This window comes from Dunckerocampus dactyliophorus, chromosome 21 (assembly GCF_027744805.1).
Source record: "Dunckerocampus dactyliophorus isolate RoL2022-P2 chromosome 21, RoL_Ddac_1.1, whole genome shotgun sequence".
In the NCBI taxonomy this organism is placed as follows: Eukaryota; Metazoa; Chordata; class Actinopteri; order Syngnathiformes; family Syngnathidae; genus Dunckerocampus; species Dunckerocampus dactyliophorus.
Genome location: NC_072839.1, coordinates 1,186,327 through 1,193,657, shown reverse-complemented (window position 1 = coordinate 1,193,657; position 7,331 = coordinate 1,186,327). Strand labels below are relative to the sequence as shown.

At 41.6% G+C, this 7,331-nt stretch overlaps 1 long non-coding RNA gene across 1 annotated transcript; it reads right to left on the bottom strand.

Annotated features, from left to right (window-relative positions):
* Positions 1–386: 386 nt before the first annotated feature.
* Positions 387–6,815, bottom strand: LOC129174108 (uncharacterized). Its single transcript, XR_008567364.1, has 3 exons — positions 6,746–6,815; positions 6,312–6,526; positions 387–2,413 (listed from the first exon to the last, which is right to left on the bottom strand). It is a non-coding gene; the product is annotated as an uncharacterized LOC129174108 (long non-coding RNA).
* Positions 6,816–7,331: the final 516 nt, after the last annotated feature.

The following is a 7,331-nucleotide window of genomic DNA, read 5'->3' as shown; positions in this document are numbered from 1 at the left end:
TATATATATACATATATATATACACATATATATATACATATATATATATACACATATATATATATACATATATATATATATATATATATATATACATATATACACATATCAATATATACACATATCAATTCATATAATGGATCCCGTATTTGTAAATAATCAATCAGGCTCACTGTGAAGTCATCTAAATGCAGTTCTTTCTCATGATATCACCTCCATTGCATGTGCATAGCAGTTGTTGGGGTTAGGACTATCAGCATCTATCCTTTTTTTCAATGTAATTGGTTTTGTTATCATACATATTGACAAAAAATAGCTTTGAAAAGATGTTAGTTTTAAAAAAAATGTAATATCATGACAAAGAAAACAAAAAATCAAGACGCGACTTTTGGAAAATTAGGTTGGGAAAAGTTGAGAATGAAATGAAAATAATTTGGGATGAAGTCATAATATTATGACTTTATTATTATACAAAGATTCACAAAAAAGGAAAAAATGAGCAGAAAAGTGCAATCTAAGCAGAAAAAGTGGACCCCACATGTTTCGATATGTCAGCATGTGGCCCTTGGTGGAAAAAGACACTTCAAACAAACAGTGCCACTTCCTGTCAAATCAGGCATCTCAAAAAAGGCTTGTGAGGTGCTGGGGAGGGGCTGCTGTCAACATCAACAATACGCTCTGCACTTGGTGTGCAAGCAATGTATATTTTCTTGAAATCCTCTACTTTTGGGGCTAAAGTGACAAACAACACTGATAACAAAAAAACTTTGGAAAAAAAATCCACCTCAATTTTGCACAACTTTGTGACTATTTCGACCCAAACAATCGTGGAGGGACTGATATCATTGCCAAACAGAAGCGTGAAGGAATATAACGCAGACATAAACTCACAGGTTGTAGAAGTTGTCGCGTTCAAACGCAGCCATGCTGTCCAATAAGAGGATTATTTCCACCTGTGGCCTCCATTGCTCCAAAGCTACCTGCACCACTCACAGGTCTGGGCGGGTCAATCCAAATATTCATGATCTCGATACCAAGGCTGGTATCAGGACTGGATTGATACCATTTTGATGAGATCATTTTTTTTCCTCAGATACTTGTGTGTTTTTGTTGTTATTCATATTGCTACACTGTTGATATTGGATCAACTTACAGCATATACTGTATGTTTTACACACTCAGGGACTATAAGACACAGGACAGCTTTGGGGAAAAAACAAAACAACTATTTGAATAAGAGCAAATAGTAGTTTTTGGCCATGTTTAATTATTTTGCTGAAAAAATTGCATGTAATAAAAGGACATTATTTTATTATTTAGTTGATATTATTTTCTTAGGTTGTTTTATTTATATATTGCTAAATTGTTGACAGTTTTTTTTTATTATAATTACAATGAACAAATGAAAGGCTAGATCATAAATTCTGTCAATGAAATCATATTTCAAGTATCAGCATCAGTAATAGTGTCAGCAACAAAGCGCTGTATTCACTTGCTATTGGAAAGATACGAAAATGTGCAGTACTCTACACTAGTGGTTTCATGTTAGGCGTTAGCGTGCTAACTAGTAGCATGTTAGCATTTTTGCTATTTTCAAAGGTATAAACTTACATAGACAGTGTTTTCATGTTCAATGTCAGCATGCTAACAGTTAGGATGATTCTACCTGATTCTACCCTCGTTATCGATACCATCGACATTTGGATCCATCTTCCCACCCCTGCTGTACAGTTGCTGAACATTCACACTGAGAAAGCTTGTATTGGATTATGATTTCAAAGTCAATGCATAACATTTATTGGTGTGTGTCTCACGATAACCCACCTGTTCTCCGCTCAACACGCAATGATTTAACAGGGGGAGCGTAAAGTGGACCGGCCTCGGGCAACGGGCTCGTCTCGCAGCAGCTGTTGCTGCAGATGTAAGGTGACAGTAATCAATACCGATTATTAAAGTGGGAGCACCATCTCTAGCGTGTGATTAATCTTCATTCCCTCATGTTTACAGAGCCTCGTCTGGCCCGGCCCGCTTGCCTCCGAGGAGGAGCGCTTCCTATTATCTCTCCCCAGAGACACGGAGAACAAAACACTGTCACCATTAAGGATCCGCGCTGTCGCTGCTCAAAGAGGAGAGCGTGGAATGCAGCACATGTGCGTCCCAGTTAAAACAACATCTGTGACTACTCAGGAAGGAATAAACACTTGATGTGTATCATAAGTTACATCAAAAGGGACAATCCCGATGATCTGATACATTTACTGGAAAAATATGAGTCTGAAGTCGCACTCGATAGTTGGAGATGTCACGCAAGTCCTTCCTGAACCTGACATGACCTCAGTTCTTTCCCGGATGTTCCATTTTGCACAGATTCAATCAGACGGGGGATCGAACCAGCCACCTCCAGCTTGGGAGACTGAGAAAAGAAACACTGAAATGTGATTAAAGCACAAAAGTGAATCTCGGTGCGTACTTTCAAGGCCAATTATTTTCAAACTTGACCAGAAAGTTTTTCATCCCGATCATTTCTTAATGATTTTTGAACATCTTGTTAAGAAAAACAAACACTCTCAAATGAAATAACAAGCTACTGGCCTGCAAAAGTGTTTTCCATCCAATAACCTCCCCCTTCGCAAACGATTGTTTTTATGTCATGTAACCTCGTTGCTGTTAAGCAAACAATTCATCATCCCTGCTTCGCTGCACCCCCCAATCAAACTCAGATTCATGTTTAAAAACCCAGCAAAAGAAAAAAAATCACATTAAAGTCACTTAGCGTAAGGATTGTTTGGTTTGGGGGCATTTCTGCAGCGAGCACAATTAAAGCCCAAATCAATATACAATAATGAAACAATAATAAAACGTGAGCAGCGTTCCGAGGTAATGACTGAAACACAACATCCGCAAAGCACCTCGGGGAAATTTCACTCTTTATTCAGGGGTGTCCTGACTTTTTCCATGGAGGACCACATAGTGAAAACACGTGTAGCCATGCTAACATGCTCGATATCCAGTATGTCAGTTCTCAGCTGTCATACACTGGAGGTGAAAAACATATGATTAGCATTAACGTCACTCTTTACTCATTTGTTCACGTCTGCTGTTTTTTTTATCTTCCTAAATATTTCAACTTTCTTCTTAAATAATCTTTGTAAATTTTCTTTGAATGTTAAGACTTTATATAGACACAATAGTTTGACTTCATTCTCGTAACTTTTTCCGCAACCTAATTTTCCAAAAATGACAACTTTATTTGCTGTTTTGTTTGTTTCTCAACTTTAAATAAAATCAACTTCATGCTACTAAAATAACGTTATTTGTCCTCATAATATGACATTATTGTTATTAAATTACAACATTTTCTTGTTAGATTGCAACTCTGTCATTTTTGTTGTAAAATGAATGCACATTTTTACATTTTTGCTATTGTTAGTTTTTCTTATGAAATTATATTTTTAGAATGCGCCACGGGCCATAAAAACAGCCCCCGGGCCACACTTTGGACACCCCTGGCATAATGTCAGAGAGCTCGGCAGACGTGCGTTAAATATGCATCAGTGCTGCATCATTAACATTCTTGGACCGGATTGAAGGCTCTCGGTGCCTCTCGACTCCACGGCCGTGACTGCAACAGATGCTGTAAGTAGCCCCCCACAGGTGTCAGGACACCCCCCCCCACACACACACACACCCCATCTATTGCTAAATAATCACCAGTATTGGCCTGCACGCCCCACCTCCTCCAGCTTGTCTGAAAAAAAAAAAAAAAAAAAACAAAGAAAGACACCATTTCTCGCTTTAATCGTCTCTCTCTCCCCCCCGCTCAACCCACCTTTCCCATCCTCCCTTGTGCCCATCATTCAGCACCTGTGAGGATCCCACTGAGAGGAGATAATACCTCAGCCATCTCAGAGTGGGTTGTGTGTCGGGGGAGTGGGGTGAGGGTATGGGGGGGGTCAGGTAGGACAAAGACGTGTGTGCGTGTGTGTGTGGTGGGGGGTATAATTTTTGACAGCTGCCTCCGTGGCTTGGCTACTCCGGGTTGCCATATCTGAGCAAGTGGTCCAGTCTCTCTGCACTCGGAGGAAGAAGACGGGAAGAGAAGATCTTTAGGAAAGTTCAGAGGATTAAGGCGATGCAAGGCGTGGGGAGTATCGCTGAGGGAAGGGGGGGTTGGGACTATTCTTTGTCAGGAGTAATTGCTTCTAGCCACTCTAGTGTGCAAACTGGTGAGCGATTAGAGGACTTATTCCCATGTAGATTTTATGCCGCAACGCTTTACTGAACCGATTCAGCGGATTGTGCGGGCGGGAATGTTCCGTATGAATCCATGAACACGGAGCTTGTTTTTTCATATCGTGAAGATAAACAGAGCATGTGAACCTGACACGTGTGTCAAAGCAAACGACAGTGCAGTACATGAAAATAGGAATACTAATTCATCATACTAATAACGGCACGAGACGGAGTTATTCATGTTCAATACACAAACAACTTCAATTTTTGGAGAAAGATTATGATAAGATCAAAACAACAACCGTCGCAAATATTTACATCTGCTGTTGTACTTTGTGGCACCAGAACACTTCAAACAATGCATTAGCATTTCAAAGCTGGTCAAGTCCTCATCCACAAGCGTTCAACAAATAATATTTATTTTTATATTTACTTTGCTCGCTGTCGGGAGCACACCGTGCAACATCAGTACATATTTGCAGTCGATACCCGACGGCTCCCCGGGTGACTTGCATGCGCAGAAGACTGATGCCTCATGCAGGGCAGATGCCTTCAAGACACGCTTTTGAGGAATCAAAGGCGCCTTTGCAAGAGAATCCACTTCTGTCGCTGCTAATGGCTTCTTTTACCATGTGTCGCCAATCAAACAGCCCTCACTACACCTTCTGTTTTCAATCTGGCGCTTTGACAGGCTACTTGAAAAGTTAAGGGGCCCGAACGTTCCCGTACTCCGCGTTTGAGAGCCGAGAATACGACAGGTCCCATTACCTTCAAGTGAAGCCCACTCGGGAAGCCCCTCGTGTTCAAAAGCTTGTGATTCTCCATTAAAAGGCTTGATGGCGACACAGTTTGTGTATCAGCAGAATTTCACAAAACCGCCGCCAGTTATTACAGCCCGAGATGAGACTAGAGTGAAATTGCTCATAATGGAACACTTCTGAGGCTTTGGAGTTGAACAAACCCGTTTTCATGTGTCATGCATCGTAACCTTGGCGGGACACCAAGTACTATGGTTACTGGGAAGTCGCAGTTTACGTAAGATTCGGTTTTCAAATCCTACGTAAAATGTGGAAAAAAAATGTTGTCTCTGTTTTCATACTCTGTCTCGGTTATGGTACGGCCAAATATCGCACCTAACAAACCAGTCTGTCAGTCATTCCGTGGAATCAAGTGGCCAAACAGAGAATTCTACATGTTGATGTCTGGGTTTATGTGATTTGTTTTGGGAAAAACAGATTCAGTTTTCGGCAAATGATTTCCACTAATGCGCCTGTGAGTATAGTCATTGATCCAGGTCAGTGCATTCTCAGGACATTCAGTCCATCTCTACTGGACTGTTCAGGTTGTCTTAGAAGACGCTTCTTCTCTCGTCCAAACAGGCTTCGTCAGACTAATTATTTAAGAAGAAATATTTGGAAAATAAAAACAGGAAAAATATGAAAAAAAGAGTGAAGTTGATATCGATAGAGTGAAGTTGATATCGATAATATGCTTTTTCACCTACATGACAAAGCTTAGCATCTACACGTGTTGCTTTACAAAATATCAAAGTGGCAAAGCTGCATCCTTTTATTTTTCACTTTATGGCCCTCGCTGGAAAAAGCTTGGACACCCCCGCGGTAGGGGTGCAACATGATGCCTTGGCCAATGTAAATTGTAGATTTGGATTTGAGCTCAAATGGTCTTCTCTTGACTGAAACCCGTCCAATAAGTAAACATCCTCATACTTTCAGCAAATCTGTTATCTCTCCCTCCTTCTGTCTCACACACGTTTGACTTTTCATGGTCCAAAGAGGGTCCTCATGGTCTTGGTCTTCCACATATTACAAAACTTAGCACACGCAGTCACTAGATGTTGGCCAAAGCTTTGAGCTGACGTGTGTGCGGGTCAGCCGCCCACAAATGGCTTTTCTTGTGAATCTGCCAGGATTTACGACCACAGTTTATCCTACAATAGTACAGACCTCCGCTTTCCAATTCCCAGCGAGGCAGCAGACTGAGGGGCAGTTCTTCCACCCCAAACAGGTGACCCAGACTTAAAACACATCTCCCTAATCCAAAAACACAAGCATTTTCACCTGCGGGCATCTGCTTGGTACCACCTTTTGTAGGGGAGAGCGGACTGTAGGTGCGTTAGGTGGGTTCGCTGGAGCAGCTCATCCACACTAGAACTCCGGTCAGAGAGTGAGTCCGGGCACAGCAACAGAACTATATGGACTTTATGTATCTACAGTCCAATTTCCATCCAACAGGTTAATCTGTAATGAGTCGGATGTCTCGAGGAGTCTGGTTTCTGTAATGAATTAACATGAACATAGAAATGTAAGTCGCTAGTTTAGAGGAGTAGATGCTAATTTACACACACATACTTGGCTTCACCACAAAATGGGCGCCAACAGGTTAGCGAGCACTTGAAACCGTCTCCATAATACACAGGCTCACACACAACAATGGGCGATATTCGCCGCCTAATTTGCATATAAATACGATCGTTAACAGCACATTAACTCACCTTCGTCACAAAGCATATAGCCATATAGAGTACAAGGCCAGCTTTCTAACATGCCTGGATTGCTAGGCTGTGGTCCTACTGAGGACCCCTTAGTTGCCCCGCAAGGTGCCTGGTACACAAATGAAGTCTGCCCTGAACAGTGCCTGTACAAAACATGAAATTACGAGGGTTTACAACACCTTTGTTCCTTCCAAAAACCGCTCGTCTGCTGTCAGTCACTCATGACTTTCAATGAGGAAAGGAATGTTGTATTAAAGACGCCACGGATGTATTGTTTCATGTAGGACAGATGGGAGGGTTCAAGCACGGAAATGTTTAAGCTGTTCTAGAAGAGCACCCAAAACGTTCCATGCCGTGTTGGACACCCGCCTGCGTTTCATTGTTCTTTAGGTCTCTGGGGAGTCTTCTCAAGATTGTTACCTCCGCCAAAGAGGTTATGTTTTTGCCGGCGGTTTGTTTGCGTTCAAAATAACTTGAAAAGTTCTGAATGGATTTGGCTGAACTTTTCAGGAACTGTCGGAAATGGGATATAGAAGAACTGATTGGATTTTGGGGTGATCCGGATGGCCGTCTGGATCCAATTTTT